Source organism: Orbicella franksi, chromosome 1 (assembly GCF_964199315.1).
Source record: "Orbicella franksi chromosome 1, jaOrbFran1.1, whole genome shotgun sequence".
Classification (NCBI taxonomy): Eukaryota; Metazoa; Cnidaria; class Anthozoa; order Scleractinia; family Merulinidae; genus Orbicella; species Orbicella franksi.
Window position 1 is genome coordinate 36,008,444 of NC_138145.1, and position 20,595 is coordinate 36,029,038.

Genomic DNA, 20,595 nt, shown 5'->3' on the forward strand with positions numbered 1-20,595 from the left:
CAGTCTTCTCCAGCACTTGGTGATGAGATCTTGTGTAAATCGCCATCGATTTCTCGGGTTGAACGCAATATCATCGATGACCCTGGGTGCAAGTTGTCCATCCATTTGGTCGTAAAGGAAATGGTTTGATGTTAAAACATGCTCATCGTTGGGATCGCTGCTACAACAACTGAGCGGGCGGGAATTCAAAATTCCTTCTACTTCGACCACCGCGTTAGTAGCTCTTCATACATAGTTCTGGACTCTCCAAGGATTGCACATAAGGCTTTTGTAGCAGACTTGATAAGGGGTTCAAAAATTCCTCTGTGATGCGATCCACCGGAGGAGGGGGAGGGGGGGGGGTGGCGGGGGCAAATCGCCGCTGGATTCCATTATGAGATACCTGTTGTTTGATCCGAGTTTGATCCAAAGTTGAGACTAGGTCATGCAATTCTCTATAGGTTGACTTGAAGTCCGTGTCATTGTCACTAATCATCACCTCCGGTTTTCCACGTCTAGCCACCATTCTGGAAAATGCATTAAGAAAGCTGGTTGTATCCAGAGAGTAAGCTATTTCTACATAAACTGTCCGTGTAATCGTACAGGTAAACAGGCACAGATAACGAAGTCACCTTTCTCGTCAGCTTAATGGCAAAAGGGCCATCAATCGACTCAACAATGAGCAAAACATCGCAATGATGTGCCAAGTCTAGCTTGATCGAGGTAGTGTTGCCATAATTTGGTCACCTCTGCGTTTTCTTCCAAGTTTGCATACATTACAATCTCGTTTCCATCGCTTAATTTTTTTTATCTCTAATTGACAATCCAGTATTTCTGTCGTAATAATTAAGCAAGCGTAAAGTTCACTCCGAGGTTATGATGACCTTGATTATGGATGTGGGCGATGACAAGTTTTGAGATGTGAAGTTTCTTCGGTAATATGATATGACATGTACAGGGTGTTTGGCATCGTAAGGTAGACCGGACATTTCTAGTCTCCCACCGACACGTACGATTCCATCACTGTCCACAAATGGTGACACTCTCCACAGCGGACTGCTTCTTAAGACACTTCCCACCCCTCTCAAGGTCGTCAATTCCACCGAAAAGCGTTCTCTTTGAATTGCTCAAACCCAGTACCTCTCTGCGCTACTGATTTCCTCCGTTTCTAGGACTTTTTCCAATGAGTAGTTTTGCTTGTTTCCGGTCTCCTGGCTTTTCTGAATTCTTCCTCTTTTACTTTTGGTTATGAATCTCACGATCCAAGCTGCAACTCCTAACAATCGGCCCCAGGAAGAAAACCTCTCCATGTCAAACAAGGGCAGGGACTGCTTATATTGAGAAGTGAGGTTGATTTTAGCCAGCTCTTGTTTACCTTCCTCACTACAATCACTCAAACCGAGGCGACTTTCTAAAGGCCAGGATGTCCCCCCCCCTCTCATGTAGAAAGGCAGGACCCTAGAACCAGCGACTTTCAGTGAATAGGTATTTTAGGGCCAGACCTCTTGTTGCGTCGTCAGTGGGGTTTTGTTCTCCTGGTAAATGTCGCCACTGAGCTGGGTCCGATTTCCGTTGAATGTCGGCTACTCGAATAGTAACAAACGATTTCAGTCGTCTTGAGTGACCCTGAATTCAGTAGATTACGTCCATACTGTTCGTCCACAGGGTGTGTCGACTTAGCGGAATTTCTATCCTCTCAGAGACCGTTTCAGCTAACCGCACTCCGAGTGCTGCTGCCATTAACCCAAGGCGTGGGATGTTACCAGGGCAACTGAGATCTGTCCACCCACGTGTCCGTATCTGACGTAGCTTACTGCGTCATAGCCTAGTCGTGACGCGTCAACGAATATATGAAGTGAGACATCTTCCACTGCCTCCTCGTAATGTCAATAGCCACTTGGGATTTTGACCTGTGGAGCTTCTGGCAACTGTTTGGCCCACTGATGAGTGGTCAACTTTAAATCGTCAGGAAACTCTTCATCTCATTCAAGACCACGCAACCAGGCTTCTTGTAATGCAATTTTTGCTCAGATGATGTATGGCGCCAAGACCTGCAATGGATCAAACAGTGCAACATTACGACTTAACAGTCCTCTCTTAGTGTAAAAGGAGAGGTTGATTTCTTTGACAATAAACGTGAAAACATCTTCATTCGCATTTCAATGGACTCGTAATGTCTTGACACTCGGAAGTTCTGAGTCGTCTAGCTTTACTCCAGTTGCTCGATCCTATTGTGGGATTTCTTCTGGCACCTCTGTTCGATTACTACACCACTTTTTGGCACGGAAACCAGCGCCAGCCAGGACCTTTGTCAAGTCTTCATGGACGAGAACGGCGTCTTCTACAGTTTCTTCTGAGTGAAAGATATCATCCATGTACATATCTCGGAGCAGAACCATAGCTGCTGCTGGATAGTTCTCTTTAAAGCCTAGGGTGTGGCTGCGCGAGATAACGGGATGCTCTGTCTCCAAAGGTTAAACGGACTGCTTCATATACATCCACGGGCCTTGTGGGATCGAGATCTCTCCATAACAGTCTTTGATACTTGCGGTCGTTCTCAGCGGGGACAGCCCGAGAAAACATTTCTTTGACGTCCGCTTCTAGCGCGACAGGTCTCAGTCTATCTGCAGGACATCTCTTTGAAGTTTAGGCCCGTAAGCATCGCGACATTCAAGGAAACGCCCTTGCAACTCGCAGCCGAGTCAAATATTGTGCGTACTTTAGTGATCTCTCTATTTTCCCTAATGACTGGAAAGTGTGGGAGGTAACAGCTTGGACCGTCTTCTGCCTCGTTAGTTTCTAACTTCCGAACGTAGCCCTTCTCGGCATTCGCATTCATTTCTTCTTTGTAACGTCTCGCAACATCTGGCTTCTTGAGGAGGCTTTTCTCTAAAGAGAACAAACGTTTCTCTGCTGAAGAAAGGGTACGTAAACGTCCATCACAGGTCTACCGCAATGGCATTTTTCTTGGTACTGGCGCTCCAATTGGACAGTAACATTCTGTCAAGGGTAACGTAAGTTCAGGATGGTCTGATCCGATCAGAATGTCGATAGTTTTTCTTCCAGGGGCTTTAGGAAATGGAATATTCTTAAGGTGTTCCCACTTGACCTTGTGTTGATTCCATTCTGGAATAGACAAGCTGTGAAACATTTCATTCAGTGTCCATGCTTCAACAATAGATCAGGTCTCCGCATTGAGACTCTTTAACAAAGTTCATTCTTTTTTGCGATTTCCCATCTCTTCGCAATGGATGTTTCACCCTAGTTCTCGCATGAGGTTACTTGGTGAGGTCCACGGCAGACAACACACTTGAGTGTGGGCTCTCTAGTAACGTCGCGAACTGCTCCTTTCTCATGCTTGTGTTTCTTTGATTTGATATTATTTTCTGTCTTTTTCCTCGTTCTCTCCTTAACTTCTTCGACTTCCATACGATAAACAACTTGCTTCTGTAACCATTTAGAAAATACGGATAGTCAATCCTTCCTGGGCTTCCTGTGCAACCACTCTTGGTAGGCGATAAGAAGAGATCCTGGTAACTCTTGTTGCACTGCAATGTATACGTAAAGTGTAGATACTCCTGCGAGATCTTGATGCTGGTCGCTATCCTAAAGCTTAACCACAACGTCAGTTAAACGATCCGATAAAATCTCCAACTCCTTTAAGTTAGCCTCCTCGACAGGAGACGCAAGCGAAATGGCTTCGAGGTAACGTTGCAAAAGTCGCTTTTCACCTCGGTACTTCTGATGAAGTTTTTCCAAGGCAGTTTGATATTGTCTAGATGGGTAGGCTAACCGCTTAACAACTCGTAATGGCTTGCCAGATAGAGCCTCTTTCAACATTGTCATCTTGGTTTTAGCTGGTACTTTCATCCGATCCACGAATGTTTCAAATTGCGCTTTCCATTCGTGACAAAGGTCTTTATCTCCGCTGAAGACGGTTAAAGCGGGTTTCTTGATTCCCTTGAGCAATCTCTTAAAATCTTGCGAGTCGAATTTATCCTAGTCTAATTCGTCTTCTTCACTTTCTTTCTTTTCCGAGTCAGAATCTTTGTTGCTGAATTTAGGGACGTCGTCTTTGCATGAATTGGGAGATTCCTCATCTTCTACAGCATCTCTGGCGTTAAGGTTCTCGCGTGTGTGGGTGAGAACTCGATTAATCAACTCAGCTTTGCTTCCACTTATCTTAAGACCTTTTTGCTTTAGATACATTTTCAGCTGCTTGTTGGAAAGCGCTTTTACATCTTTTTCAATTGTCCAAGAAATAAGCGGAAGAGTGTTCCTTTCTCTTACTCTTTTTTTGGCTTTTGCATCGAGGAACTCAAGGTGATGCACATAACTTTTACATGCAGTCTCGTCAACGTTGTACTGGGAACATACCTTTTGCAAAGACCTTTCTTCAGAAGAGGGCAATTTTCCCTCGTTCTCAAGCATGTTAAGGCATGGCTCAAGTCTAATTTGCATAAAACCCGAAAAACAGTAATTTGGTTCAATCTTTGCAGAAATGGCAGCCTGACCAATCTCGACCACCTTAATATTGTAAGACCAATAAAATCTGATTAAATAAGTCACGTGACTATAATTGATTGTTTTCCTTTCTGGAAAAACAACTGAAAATGGACCACCGAGATGACCTACAATAACTGTCAAATTTAGTATTTTCACAATTGTGCTAATGGCCCGTGCAAGAATCTGTCCTGAATGGCCGACTAAAACAATCCAGTTTAGAAAATATTACGTAAAAGAGGTCACGTGTCCCCCTGTATTTCCATATATAGCCTTTAATAATTAAGGAGTTCATCCTTTCAGGACATAAATAGTTGCCTTAGACATTGGTTAAAATTTTTTTATGGTTAGTTTTTCGTGGTAGCTCACTATCCTTGGCCCATTTTAGAAATCATTTTAAGCAAGCCTGTGACGTCCCAAATCACGTGACTACCATAAATACTCCTTAACGAGTTTAAGGACGTCAAATTTTGTTTGTGGTAAGTTTTCGTCCCCTCTAGGAGAAAAATAACGTTGATTCAGATCAAAAACGGTTTTATCTTTCCAGTGGTCTACACTGGATATAAGCCTTGCCTTAACATGCCTGAGTTGAACAATCTATTTATCTGAACACTTGGGACAAACTTGTTGATCTGGTCTCTGGTAGAAGTTGCCGTAGCGAATGGTAAATACTTTCCAGGCGAAGTAGCATCTAGGGTTAGAACTGGAGAACGTTGGACAGCAACAACTCTTGTCCAACCTTCATCATACGACCCCACGAGCTGCAAGCTTAATTACTTATCGTGTTTAAATAAAGGTTATTTACTTACTTACTTACTGACTGACTGACTGACTGACTGACTGACTGACTTACTTACTTACTTACTTACTTACTTTACTTACTTACTCACTTACTCACTTACTTACTTACTTACTTACTTACTTCATTAAGGCATTCATCGCACATTGAGGTACATTGAGGCACATTAAGGTACACAAGGAAGTACTGCCCCCGACGAACATGGTCTTCTTTTAATTTCTGAAGCTTTCCAAACAAGGCATTCCCACTCGTTAAATTCCACATCCAACCCCCCTCTCTCTTGTTGCAATTTTTTCCTGTGCCCCCCTACAGGTAATTATTGCAGTCCCTTAGGAGCTGATTTACTCCCTTTGGACTGTGCAGATTTCGACATTAATTCGACGAATTTCTGTTTTGAGTTGACCACTTGCGAATCATCAGACGATTCCGAATTCCAACTTTCCTTGCCGTCAACTTCGCTAACTTCATCGGCGACCAAGGAAAATTCTCCTATTACTGATGGCGGCTCATCTACACGGCTTTCTTACTACTCCTCAATAGAGTCGACGATGTGCTCCACTTCGCTCCGTAAATTGTCTAACCATTCTTCTGATTCTGCTTGCCTAATCACCTCATCGTTTTGCGTTGTTTTACTCACATCTTGTAATGCTTGAAAAACTCTTTCCTTTACGGATCGTAGCACCGTTTTGCTACCGCTCCTGCTAATAATATCTTTACCCTTCTTTGAATTCTTCGTTACGGCTCCTTTGAACGCTGCCCTTCTTCGAAGAAAATACTCGATTTGCCGCGAAAGTCCATGTTTCGATGTCCTCTTTGTCGATTTTCGAGGGCGTTTTGGACCGTCATCGACTCCATCTTTGGGCGCCATTCGAAGAATCCACTAGAATTCATCCAGCTCCAAGAACCAAATTGTGTCGACAATACGAAATTCTACAACTATTACAAAAATCGAAACGAAAACGCAGCGACTAAACGTACTGTTTTCAGTCCGAACTCTGCGACTGCTAAACGACAACTAACTAACTGACACGACCGATTCGAATATCAATTAGTCAAGACTTAAATTCAAGCATGCAGTGTTTTGTTCGCCCGTCTCAACGGATGCTGTTAGTGTTAATGAACAAGCGTTCACCGGAACATTTGTACTCTAAGGCGTCCTTTAAAAGTTGAAAATGTTTGACCTGTTCCTAATTGCTATCAGTCGTCAAATGTAAAAGTTCAACAAAGTATTTCACCTTAAAGGAGAAGGTGACACCAACAAGCTTACATTTTTTGTTTTCGACTATAGCAAGATAACATTCAAGCTTTTCCACTCAATGAAGTTTCAGCCTCTGAAGTGCCCGTTATCCTGAAGAAATTCGTCTCGAAAGAGGCGACTTCGAAGCGACTTCGTTAATTATTTCAAATCTTCGAATCATCAACATTTAATTAAAAGGTCTGAGTGATAGTATAGTATAGTATAAAGAGTTGAGAGTCACTGTCTGAGAAAACCAGGCAAAATCTGAAAAAGCTGAAAGATGGGGGTCGGCCAAATTATTCCATACTAACATCATAGATAGGTTAGGTTGACTCATGAATAAATATACTAAAGTTTGCTCTTCAAGTGGTTTGGTATAGGAGATATGAGATCCACTCTCCATCATAACCTCAGGTCCTAGTTTTTCTGGTAAATTTGACCCAAATTTGACATCCAGCAAAAACTGTAAAATTTAGCGGACATAAAACTTCTTGTAAAAAGTCAGAGATATGAGAAGTAAGCACAAGTCAGTCTACACCATTTAGTTTTCGAATACCTATATTTCGTATCTGCGAATAAGCAACAAATAAGCCATTTTCAACTTACCGCAGAACGCACAACTAAAACTTCAGCAATAATCGGATGCCAAAACCAAACACTCTTACCTTGCCTCTATCACAAACAGCAATAATCTTTTTGGGTCATTCAAACACCAAGATACTACATCACCTCCATTTCTCCTACCACTCGATGTCCTGTACAGCACGACACGACGCAAGCAATGTGCTGTTTAAGCCGCTCCTGGAATTCGCATTGGGTTTGTCCAGTGTTAAATATATGCAGTTGACTAAAGTGGTCCAAAAAAAATTCAGAACCCCTCTTTGGCCAATTTAACAGAACGAGAATTTAAAAAGAGACACGAAGTAAACAGAACGACGCCATCTTGAGTTGGGTTGCTCGCAAGGGACTAGGACCTACTTATTTTTACTTTGGGTATGGATGGACGTATAGCCGTCGCATTGTTGCTAGAAACGTCTGTTTTGTCGCTATAAACAGCTCAAGGTCTGAACAAATAATGATATGAACGAATCACGCTTAAAAAAGAGCTAACAGAACCGCGCAATATTGTGAATAAACAGCTTCATCTGATTTTTTTCCGAGCGCGCGGCTTTTGATGTACATTTCCATCGTCAAGGAATCTGAGATGCTCTCGCCTCGAAAAAATCTTACACTTCTTATCCTATCCAACTCTCGAGCTCTTCATAACTCTATAAAGCACGCTAAAGCATGAACAACTGAAATGGTTGATGTAATAACAGAAATAGCAGTGCCTATATAAAAAAAAAAAAAGTTTCCGTTTAGTAACTTCGAAAGGACTACCGTTATTTGACACTTGCACTACATAAGACTAGTAAAACAAATCTCTGTACAATGTATAAGCAAACTGATTACAGTTATTACTCTCCTTGACTGACTCTCCTTGGTTAATTTCTCTACTCGACACGCTCCCCTCTGAATCACTGAGGAAAGCTGAAATATGATCGCTACTTTTACCGCAAAATGCAATCAGATTGGATGTATGAAATAAGTAGAAACAGTGTCATGGTATTGTTCTACCCATAAATTAAACTGCGTAAAACTAAAGATAACTAACGGAAAAATGTGCGCTTGATTTTTAGTAAAGAGAATTTTCCGTGCAGATCCTCTTTGGGTTGGAATTTCCTTTTTCCTACAGATAAATGTTTTTTTTTTCCAAAGTATGTCTGCTTTTGCTTCCGGTCTCTCGTTTACCTATTTGAAGTTTGCTTGTTTCGTTGGTCTGTCAATGAAAAAATGTCGGACAACGAAATATTTACCTGGGAGCCCTTACCGAATACGTCATTCGCTTTTAATATAAGCATTGGACTTGTCATCCCGGCTTGTCAGTTACATCAGAGGGTCCTTAGGAGTACGCGCTCTTTGGTTATATATGCTGTCGATGGAACCTTACGCAACAAATTAAACAAGAAATTAGTTCGGCTGCGTTATCCCCGATTGTTGTTTTGTTTTGTTTTGTTTTGCTCACGCCAAGCGCTTTTTTTCAGTGATCCGGTTTGTTATCAGAATCCTCAAGTCATTCCTTAAAACAACTGCAGGTTTGTACCAGATCTTCGAGAGACCTCACGTAACAGTCTTTTCTACCAGTAGGCCCCTCGATTTCTATTCCAAAGAGAAAGCAAATTTCTTTCAGTTACGCAACCTTAAACTTTGATTTTAGCATGACACGCTTTGCAAGGCCACAGATGTCATGGCCACTTTATTTAATTGGATGCCACAAGTCGACCTCTTGGTACACCGCTGTCTGCAGTTCCTGCACCTGTCTTTCTGTTTCCCACGCTTGAAGGTCTTCCTCACAGATGGCTTCCGCTTCTTCAACAAGTAGTTCTCCAGGTGCTTTTTGCTGACGTTGCGTTTCTGCAAGTCGTGAGAGATGACTAGCTATTTGCTTGGTTGTTCGCCATTCTTCTGGAGCAAAACAAAGCTTACCACTCTCGTCCCTAGCAACTGTCATTTCTTTTGCCACCTTTGCTGGATCTTCTTTGTTTCCTTCAGTAGCAAATTAAACATACCCCCTACTGGTAACATTCTCAAGTAACTGAATCACATTTGACAGCCTACTGACCAAAAAGTTTTTAGTCTCTCAAATGATTAATTTAATGATCTTTTTCTTAAAGTAATTTTACAGTTCCACGGCTCCTTAGACTGTTCTGAATAGTTGGGATCAATAGACCAATTTCGATATATTAAAATTCAGCCTAAGACAATAGATTTCAGCTCGAGGTTTCGTGCTGTCTATTGTTTTAGGCTGAATTTTAATATATCGAAATTGGGCTATCGTACTGATTTTCTGAGATCAAACAAACAATCCGGTGAAACATTAGATGCCGTGATTTGTAAACTCACGTCCACTGCAGGTGAAAAGGAAGGAGAAACTGACCTCTACATCACTTGGGAATAGACTTGTGAAAAGAGCTCAAGATATGGAAGTCTGCGCGTCAACAAGATCTAATTTCAGAGAGGTTTTAATCAATAGCGACCCTTCTGATCGATACCGCAAAGGTTAGGGTTCTTCATCCTGCTGAATTCGGGAAATAGGACGCATCTTTTTAATAACTGTGAAGATCACTACTTGATCTTTGAAGTATGACTTACCTGTTGTCACCCCTCCTGTAAACTTTTCCAACAGAAACCTCTTCGCATTTTCGGTTGCTCTCTAACCCATTCGTTGCCGTTTTAGAGCCAAACCCTGTAGCGGTGCCTTCCGTGTTGACATCGAATGGCTACTTGCTCGTGCGTGCTCTGTTTCTCCAACCTGCGTTGACTCTATTCCCGTGATCTTCGTTTCGCACTAAATCGTAAACAGTCTCGCGCTCCGTCACTCTCACATGTCGCCCAGTATCCATGTGGCTTTGGAGATCCCCTGGGTTCGAAATGTGGCCACACAACCTTCCTCTTCACACATAAAAAGGTCTTGCAAATTGGTAATATGTTTCGCCTTTATCATCAGCAACCCTGGCTTTGACAGTGGGGTGAAAGGCGTAAGAGGCATGATTATATGACGACCTGTTGGACCCTGCAGAGATCGACCTACCTCATCACAAGGAGACATCTGACCTTCACCAATAGCGTAAGCTTTCCAAGCCCTAATTTCGGAGGCAAGAAACTCAAAGTTGAACAGTGCGCTGATCCCTTTCCATTATACCGGCTTAGCTGCCTTTGCTACATCCACTTCTGCAACTGCTATTCTGCATCCGCAGACACCACCATAAGATTCCAATGCCTCCTTCATGTCAACGGCTGTGACAACATCGTGCTTTTCGTTCACCCATCTCTGTATGTGACCTTTCATTGGGGCGATCTTCCTATCACACACGTCCTTTCCCGATTGGGGATCTGAAAAGTCATATCTTCGCACACTTATGCATGCCCTTTCACCAATAGACTTCAGGGACAGAATCAGCGAGGCATTATGGTGGCATCCAGCATTGTCAGATTTCAGATAGGCCATCTTCACATTGGGGTGCTCTTGCTTGACAGTAATATAACAAGAACGTGCTCTACAATGGACGCAAGGGAGAACCAATCCAAACACAAGCAACATGCCAACTTTTTCCTCGCTTTCCGTAAAAGTTGCTCATTTGTTCTCGGTATCGCTGGGGAAGACATTTCATTGCCCAGTCCATAATTACGACAACGCTTTGATCGTTGAGTGCAACGAGAGTTTCCTCCTTGGCTCGCTCTTGGTTGACAGTTCGCAGCGTATGGGCTTTCCAATTAGCAATTGCCTCCACCGCACGGGTCACGTCAAATGTAACCTGACTTTGCTGTTCATCTGTTAGAGTCAGCTTCGGGGAATTGATAATGCTCATAACATTAGATAAAACCTCATCTAGCTGGCTGCATGAGGGGGAAGACATTTCACGAGTGTGACCACAATGTTGCGTGAAGTCGCCGTTGTGAGGATCGCAGAGACTGAAACCAGTGCAGTGGTCAAAACATCTTTCCTCGGGTCCAACATGGCTCTTGAAGTCGGTCTTGCAATAACGCTTGGCCTCTTTTAAGATGGTCTTGGCTTCCTTTCCCCAAATCGAAGTGGCACCACCTTCTACAAGCACGATAATCGCACGTTCGAGCGGCTCGAATGCCTGTGCCCCTTCCGTTAAGAAATAATCTAAACCCTGAAGCGATTTCTGCTTGGATGCGGCGCACACATTGATGATTTTATACAATGTTCTTTCACTGGCTGGTTCAAACTCTGTTTCTTCGCAATAAGAAATGTGTTGCTTGATTATTCGTGAAGGTACCATCGTTCTAATCATATCCGGAATGGTGATTTTCTCCCCAGAATCCCAGCTTTAGTTCTTTAGTGAATAGGCAACGTCCTGTATAAAAAGTGCACTAGCAATAAAGTTGTGAAGTGATTTGTTTTCACCGGATCAACACGGCACGAAAAATCGCCTTTACCGCGCGTCAAATGTGTTGTTAAAGGTTTTGTAAAGGTCGCCTTTGCACGCTTTTGACGATCTGTGACGCGAATCAAAGATCATCTGTGAATAAACCTTTACCACCAAATCAAAGGCGTGAAAGGCCGTTTTTACTCACCTGTGAACGCCTGTGTTTTTAGGGTTGAAGGTGATCCTTTGATACGTCTTTGCGCACTGTCAAAGGCGGGCCAAAAGTGTAATCAAATTTGTCTGCGATTCGAGTCAAAGGTTTGCTAAAGACGTGGTCGAAGATGCCTGTGACGCAGGCCAAAGGTTTGTCAAAGGTGCTCCGCGCGTTCCGCGTTCGCGCGTCTCGCCCGAACTTCTCGCTCGCGCTCCTCTTTCGCGATTCGCGACCGTTGATCACGTTTCGCGCGATCCACATCTTATACGCATTTTTCTGCTTGCTACACTGGCTTTGTAGCACCGCATACGAAGGATGCAATCATATCCGTACTCTTGTTTTATGTCTGACAAGTTTTGAAGATTATGTCAGCTTTAATAACGTTATTTTGTACCAAACCTCTTGACAAATGTTAACGAAAAAACGGCCCGGAAAGATCATTGCACCTGATTTTAGGAAAATAAATATACTAAACTTAATTCATCTCAGTTTTAATTTTTTTTTTTTCCCGTTTTTATTAAGAGTAAATACCTTCAAGTACCTTACATAAATGTTTTGGGCTTCAGATTTCAAAAAGCTATGTTACAGGCTTGGTTTTAAACTACACATAATGCGACTGATCATGAGGAAAACATTGTTCTATCTATCTTGAAAACAACAGTCAACAAATTTTCCATGGTATAAAGCGCATTTATCTAACATTGAAGTACTATGGCTAAATTCTCAGTTCCTTAAATTTACTAGACCAGACTAGACAATAGAGAGGATAACCGCAAAATTTCGGGAAGGATATGGCAAACTTTGCACAAAAGTCAACTAGTGTAAAAGCCTCCTTTCCAGATGACACGTACAGTCCGTTGCATGGAACTCGTAATGTTTTGGCAATTCTCCTTTTCTGCTGCTTGCACTTGCTAATTCTTGCATTATAAGTGGAATGGAATACAGTGTTTTCCACTTCTTTCTCATCAAAGTGGTTAAACTGCACTGGCATTGTTGGGGTCAATGCCAACTGAATCCCCATGCTTTCTAGGGAAGACACATTTTGACAAAGTTTAAGGCGTTGATGAAATTAATCAATGCATCTTCACTGGATAAGTCCATCCTGTCAACCATTGCTTGTCCGTATTAGTCTAAACAGAAGCAAACAGACACAAACGTTGGAAATGAATATTAAGGGTGAATCTTGGCATTCTATTCCTTAAAGTTAACCCATGGTTTTTGCTAATATCACATTAATAAAACGTGACCAATCAGCTCATTAATCCTCCTCCGAATAGTTTGTGCTTCTGTCAATAGCAAATATGTATTTAATGTTACCGCAGATTTGGAATTTTAATCTTAAACTCAGTCCACCAACAAAAGAACGGTGAAAATAGTCTTGTCTGTAGTCCATAAACATATTTTCGCTCACGCGGTTGGTCTAAACGCATCACGTGACCGAATATGCCCCAGGTAAAACCGGGCAAAATATGAGTAATATTCCTCATTTTCAAAAGATCCAGTGTGTTGCGTAATATACTTGACTGAGGATAATTAACACAATAGCTCCATATTTTGACTTTAAAAATGTAAAGATATATGTCTTTGGCATTATGTGCTCCTCAAAGCTCACGGTTTTCCTTGAGCTTTGCTCTAAGAAAACCGTTTGCTAACCTGGGAACTGGTACTGTCTGTGGACAAATATTTCCATCAGAGTGCATAACACTTTTCAGAGAATTCATGAGTCAAGGATAGAAGAGGGGACTCAATTCGTAGCCTTTTTTTGTATTTCTCTCCATTCTACTTAGAGATTTGGTCACACAGATATGTCATTAAGAGCTAGTTTAACAAGCTAATTTCACCGGCTGAACAAGGGCTTATACCCAGCTAGAATTTCATAAGAGAACAAAGACTTGGGGTCATTTTAAAAGTGCACAGCTTGACACAAATAAACAAAAAGCTTAAAGCCAGTTTACCAGTCCATCTGTCTGCCTGTCTCTTACAGACATCTCACAGCAAAGATCTTTCATGGTTGCAAAATAGCAATCTAAAAAACCAACAAATCTGACATAAACTGTGACAAGAAACGAGGAATACACACACCTTTGGGAATATTGCTGTTCCTGTGTAATTTCCACAGATCTCTTCACGATCAGTAGTGTTATCTTTTTCCTTATTTTCCTTGTAGATCATATGTAAAAAGGAGGATATAAACATATCAACAGTTAGCAACTACTTGTACACTTTTTTTCGACTGAAAAAAATTCCTGAAATTAAATAATTTAACATGGGACATGCCTGCATGGAATCGCATAGCTGTTGCATTCATTGAAACAAAAATCCAGTGCAAGATGATGAATAAAACCACTATGACTCCCAGCAGCTACATCTCATAGAGGGAAATGGCCATTATCCAGACAAATTTGCCAACAAAATTTTAAATTGAGTGAAGCAAATGAAGGTCTTTGTCAATTACTTTTACTAAGTTATTATCAAATCCTCTACACCTTAAATTCTCTACTGACCCCATCAATAGTTATGAATTAATCATATTATTAATTTTGCTTGAAAAAATTTGGTTTGGAAACCCTGATGGCCAAACCAAAACAGTTGATATTGCAGACAACCACACAAAATTTAGATGCAAAACTCAGCTTTTACCAATCAAAAACCAACATTTCCTGAGACTGGGTTGCAAACTTTGATTCGTTTACCAAAAAGATTCCCATCCCTTGCATGTTTTCAACAACATTTTAATTTCTTAATTTTCGTCCAGGTCAGCCAGTTGATGTATTTGTCCCATAAGAAAGACAACATTTCCTCACTCAATGTCCTTAAATGAACCAAAAAGAAACAACTTTTTTTCACAGAGTGATGAGACTATAATAAAAATGATCAATTAAAATAATATTTGTAAATTATAGCCAGGTTTTTTAAATCTATTTATATACTTTCTTTGCTGGAAAAAGATATAAAACGTTGTGGCTGAAGAAGTTATAAGATGGTCTATGCTACAAAATATAGAAATAACAAATGAATATTCCAGCCTTTTACTTACCAAAATGTTGTGATGTTTGCACACTTTGGAGCACTGCATGATTAAACTGCATCTGAGTTGACTATGAACTACAGAGTTGCATATTGTATCCTCTCCCAATTTATTCTGTTAATATCTTCAGTTCTCCTACAATGGCTAGCTGAAGGATAAAAACAACATTCATAAGCAAATTTCCACTAGTCAGTTTTTAATTGGCATTTAATTGTCTACTGCGCAAAAGACCAAGACATGAAACTCTAAAACTTTTGGTACTGTCCAGAGAGGTCACATAATAATATTATTATGAGGTCAGCTTATTAATTTGCAACTAATGGCAAGTTTGATTTTTATCAAACATTGTAACAATTTCACCCACTAAAGATAAGCTGGATTATGTGTACTAAAGACATCCATGGTCGAGTGTCGATCGATACCCTTGATCGATACTCTCAATCGACACTCGATCAACACCTGAACGATACTCAATCGACACTCCATCGACACTCAATCTACATTTCTATTACTCAGTTTTGCAAATATCACAGGGTAGGTGCATTTGATCACCTGGTATGACACCATTCTTAGCCCAGGAGACAGTTCAAAATGTCAAATGCCTGGCAAGTTTGTGGCGGGGGGGTGACCAGGAGATAGTGGAGTTCCAAATGACTAATCTATAAGCCTGATACAACAAATATCAAAACATATTTTTACTACAGTTGCTACTGATCTCGCAAACTGATTGTCATCACAGTGGTCAAAATTTGTTGTGGACTCACTCGGCTGCGTTTCACGAGTCCACATCATTTTGGCCACTGTGATGATGCGTATCATTGTCAATAAGAGTGCAGACCACGCTAAACCACATTCGATTTGTTAAATTCACACCAGTGAAGTCATTTATCAACATCAATGAAGAAACATCATCATAATTTCAACCGTGGCAACAAACAGAGCTTTTTTCAATAGAATGGTAGCTAGAGACAAAAGCAAAAACTTATCCATAGATTAAATTTTCAGAGTCAACAACTCTTTCAATGGTATAATTAATATAATAATTAAGTCAGGTCGAGATGGATTGTCATGCATGGCTGACTGAGTTTTTCCTTCAATGCAAATTTCCTTTACATTTACATGAGCTTTCTTTCAAGGGAATTGCTTAAGCTCAGAAATTACCAGAGGCATTGTGCACAACAATTTATACGAAGATAGGGTTAAGTTTAAGCTTAATTATTAAGTTACGTTTATTTCAAGCACGGATCATGCTAAAATCTATGTTATGACGGACACTTCAATTTAATGCACAAGACTTGACTGAGTAAGGAAAAAATATTACCTTTGTCAACTTTTGTAAATAAGTATATGTGAATTGAAAATAAAGCCTTGTCTTTTCTTAACGAAGAGCTTTGCCGATGAACTGAGATTCAGTCAAGTGCAATTAATCTTCGACCAAGATGTTTTCGCCGAGGATCTGTCCTACTATGAATATACGCAATTCATAGCTCTTTATTCCTTTATGTAGCCATTGCTGCGTTTAATTTACTTTTTCAATTCCGTTATTCTCTGAACATTGAAAACAAATGAACGAAATTCAAAGACTTACCTTTTCCTGGTCCAAAACACAATGAAAATTTCACCAGATCTGCCATAATGAAGCCAAATGAAGAAAAATGTCTGCTTTCCTCACAGCCGACTTCGAAAAATGCGGGAAGCCGCTGGCAGCCGCGTTTTCCACGCTGTTTTCGAGCTGTTTTATTTTCTTGTGCCACCTCCAGGTCAAGTGAAAACTTTTTTATTAAAAAAATACACATTGGCAAGAAAGCAAGCTTTCATTTAATCATTAAAACCGAAAAAAATACGAAAACGCAGGCTATTAGGGCGTTAAAAGAGGAGTCGCAGGATATGGCCATATTTGACCTCGCCTTTGACATGACATGACGTAGGATCAAAGTTGTACAAAGCCATGGCGCCTTTGAACGCCTTTGACATAAGAGATCAAAGGTATGCAAAGCCGTGGTGTCTTTGAACGCCTTTGACATAAGAGATCAAAGGCATGCAAAGCCGTGGTGTCTTTGAACGCCTTTAACGCGCGTCAAAACTTAAGTCAAAGTTATTGACATGTTTGACCTCACCTTTAACAGGGATCAAATGTATAGCAAATCCATAAGATATTTGATTCCTCCTTTGACGTGGGTCAAAAGTGGAGTCAAAGTTAACATCACATTTGCCCTCTTCTTTGTCATGGATCAAATGTATCGGCAAAACCATGACAGTTTTGACAAACATTTGACGCAAGTCAAAGTTTGGATCAAAGCTATGATCATATTTGACCTCAACTTTGATCAGGATCAAATTTAGAGTAAATCCAATTTTTCGTGCCGTGCAAGGCGTGTTCGTTTTATGGGTGCAGACACCACTGGTTGTCCTGGTCCTTCTTCTGTAGCACGGCGACGGGCTTGATCGATCTGCCATTTGCTAAGACCTGGAATCATCTCTCTGAGCTCCTTTGAAAAATGTTTCGCAAGCATTGAAAGAATGTGCAATCGAGTTTGTCGACTTTCCGCTTCGTGATATACCCCCAGCAAAATCGACAGTTGGTCTGTAGTCACTTCTTATTTGACAGCGCATGCTCTGCTTTCGTTTCCTTTTTTGGCAAGAGTTGTATCAAAGAACGCCTCAGTGCTTCCAGTACTTTCTCTTCTTGATCTGGCGCAATGGTTGTTAACACCCCAGTGAGAACTTGACCCACTTTCTGCAGGTATTAGGCCTTTTGAGTGCTTCATATACTTTCCCAATTCGAATTTAGAGTCGAAGCTATCGAACTAATTCTTCCATCTGATATATGTGCCAATAGTAAATGTTTTGAAGCCAGGAGTATCAGTAGTTCGTATAGTGTGATCGTCCGGGTTAGGGTAGTTCTTAAAAGAACTGTTGTTGATGACTGACGTTTCGACAACCTGAGAGGATGTCACCTTCAGAGTCAAGTGAATAGTCTTTGTCAGTCGATGATGTTATAAGTCTGGTCCGTTAAACGCGATTGGTCAGTTTAGCCATGATGGTATTGGCTGAAAGACTCGTGTAAAGTTTGTCACCAGTCATTGGTTGGTTTCGATCCGTCTATTGTTAGTCAAATAGGTCGGTCAGTCTATGGTCAAATCAAGTCGGTCTGTTAGAAGTCCGTTTGTCGGTTTCGTTTCCGTCATGGATAAGTCGTTTGTAATGCGCCGGTAGTTGTTGACATCTGTTAAGAGGCGTTTATTCTAGGTTAGTGTACCAGCTTTCCAGAGTCAGTCGTTGAAAATAGTTTTTACTGTAGGTTAAACAATGAGCAGAGTCCCAGTCAATGTTGTGCTTATCTTCACACAAAGCCACGACTATAAATACTTTGACGAGACGAGCGCAACTAGTTTGTGACACACCGGACAGCTTACGTGACGAAAACAGATACCTAGAACGTGTTTTTCATAAAAACAACTACAACGCTGACTTTATTAGACGAAACATTTACCAAACCTACTGAAGTTGACACAACGAACAGGAACGCAACACCTGTTACTACAGTGACTATACCTTACATTAAGGGCACTTCTGAGACCATCTCACGGATCCTACAGCCCTACAACATCCGCGTAGCCCACAAACCTACAACTACGTTACGACACTTACTGACCAACGTGAAAGACAGGGACGAACCTAACAACAGACAGGGAGCAGTTTACAAGATAAAATTCTCCGACTGCCAGGCTTCCTACATTGGTGAGACTGGCAGAAACCTTAACACGAAACTGACTGAACACAAACGAGCCACGAGAAATGGTGATGCGAACAATCACATTGCTGCACATCATCAACTGACAAACCACAACATTAACTGGGACTCTGCTCATTGTTTAACCTACAGTACAAACTATTTTGAACGACTGATTCTGGAAAGCTGGTACACTAACCTGTCTTCGTCATTTATCATTCAAGACTGCACGTTTCTCTTGCTGATGCCGTTTATCTACCCAAAAGCTAATCTCTTCATCTTCTTCTTAAAGGTTAGTAACAGTACTGTTTAGTGTACATTCAAACTCGGAAGAAGCGGAATATGATAAGTTAATGTTGTCTTTAAAGTCTAACTCAGTAGAGTTGAATCCACTGAATTCGTTTACTGGAGACTCTTTCTTCGTCAAATCAGTGCCTTCCTTTCCAGTGTTTTCCGTTTCATCCTAGATAGGTGTGACTTAATTAATGAATTAATGATAATATTTAATAGAACATATCGTGTGTACCAGTTGTTTGTTTTCCTTTGTTTACCAGTTCAATATAAGTACCTGAAATTTTTCTGGATAAAATCATATGTGTTAATTTGCAATTTTAATTCAATCCCTTAATTAAAAACTTACAAATGTGCTCGTGCTAATAAACAGACTGTTGTGAAAGTGATGAATTCCAACTCTATTTCTCACCGTGGTGAAGAGATGGCGAGGGTTGGATACGAAGTGGGGAACATTGCAATCCTCTCCAATGGAAATATAATTGGAGAAAATGCAACCATTTTCGGGAAAACCTTTGCAACTACAAAGCATTTGATATCGGCTAAGCGTTGAGTCAAAATGTAAAAATTTTAACTCTTTTATTTTTCCCCTGGCCGAGAAAAGCAAGACAGGGAGAGCAAAAACAAAATCATTTTCAGGAACTTCTTACGCTTTTTCTACCCGTGTGAGGGGTGACCATTGGTAGTGACCAAATTCAGTAAGAAAAAACAGAGGGATTGGGAGCACTTTCTACCCCAGCCCACCTCGTCCCGCCCTTAGAGGCCGGCGATCATTGTGGCGAAATCAGATTGATTGCGGTCTCCGCTTTGATACCTTATTAAATATGATAGGAGACGGATAGTAGGAGTGGCCCGACCGTCAAGACCGCTAAAAAAAGAAAAAAAAATGTTGATTTCAATTGAATGAAATGTTACATTGTAACAAAACAACGCATCTGTCAAATTAGCAGAGATTCCCGAACTGATAAGAAACTACACGCAAGGTGAAAATATCTTGAAGTAACATATAAAGAGTAAATTAATTAGCAAAATAGGTGAATTGCGAGGAAGTAATTTAAATATTGGCTTATTGTACTTACCGGATCCTACTGGAACTGAACCTTGAAACTCCTGATATATTTTTTCCGACACCTGTTTGTTCACCCGACGAGGATTTTTTAATTTTTTCGCTTCACCTCTGTGAGATGGGTGAGAACAACTGGACTTTAACTTCTGGTAATGTGTTGTTAATTCGTATGTGTGCTTTGGGCATACGGTAACCCTTTCCCTGTCTTCCTCTGATAGTGAATGCAATCCGGCGCGGTTGAGAATAACATCAGCCTCGTTAATCCGTGTCCCGAAGCCTCGACTTCCGCTGACACCCAGATTAGTTAGATAATCTGTCAAATCCTTTCTGCATGATTTTAGAGGAATAACATTAAGTTCATTTGGCGCGTATGGTGTTGGACCGCACTCATTGTCAACAGCTGAAAATGAGCAGCTCATTTTGCGTTGTACATCACGCTTCTGACTGCAATGTATATATTGTCGCTTAAGACTGAAGCGAAGACCATATGTCACGTCATAAATGTAAATATGGTAAGAACAAAATTGTCATAAAATACTTTTGTACATGTATAGGCTCTAACGATGTAAGATAATATGACGTTATTTTTCCGGATTTTTTCCCTTTGTATTGAAAAGAAAAAAAAAAACACAAAATAGAGTTTCTACAAGTGAATTTGCAAACAAGACTTCAAACTGAGCTACGGTATTGTTACTCAAAATTACTATTGTGTTTTTGGCTCTTATTTTATTCGTTGGAAACTTCGCCTATTCAAAGCCCACAAAATGCAAATTAAATGCCAAAACGATTTTCCCTTAGGCCGTTTTAAATT

The 20,595-nt window shown here is 40.8% G+C and overlaps 1 protein-coding gene and 1 long non-coding RNA gene across 2 annotated transcripts in view; both read right to left on the reverse strand.

Moving 5' to 3' along the window:
- LOC145479996 (uncharacterized) overlaps nucleotides 1-20,595 on the reverse strand; it is a 239,927-nt gene that overhangs the window by 100,844 nt on the left and 118,488 nt on the right. The window lies entirely within an intron of this gene.
- Nucleotides 12,100-15,060, reverse strand: LOC145480747 (uncharacterized). Its single transcript, XR_014048537.1, has 3 exons — nucleotides 14,704-15,060; nucleotides 13,749-13,826; nucleotides 12,100-12,796 (listed from the first exon to the last, which is right to left on the reverse strand). It is a non-coding gene; the product is annotated as an uncharacterized LOC145480747 (long non-coding RNA).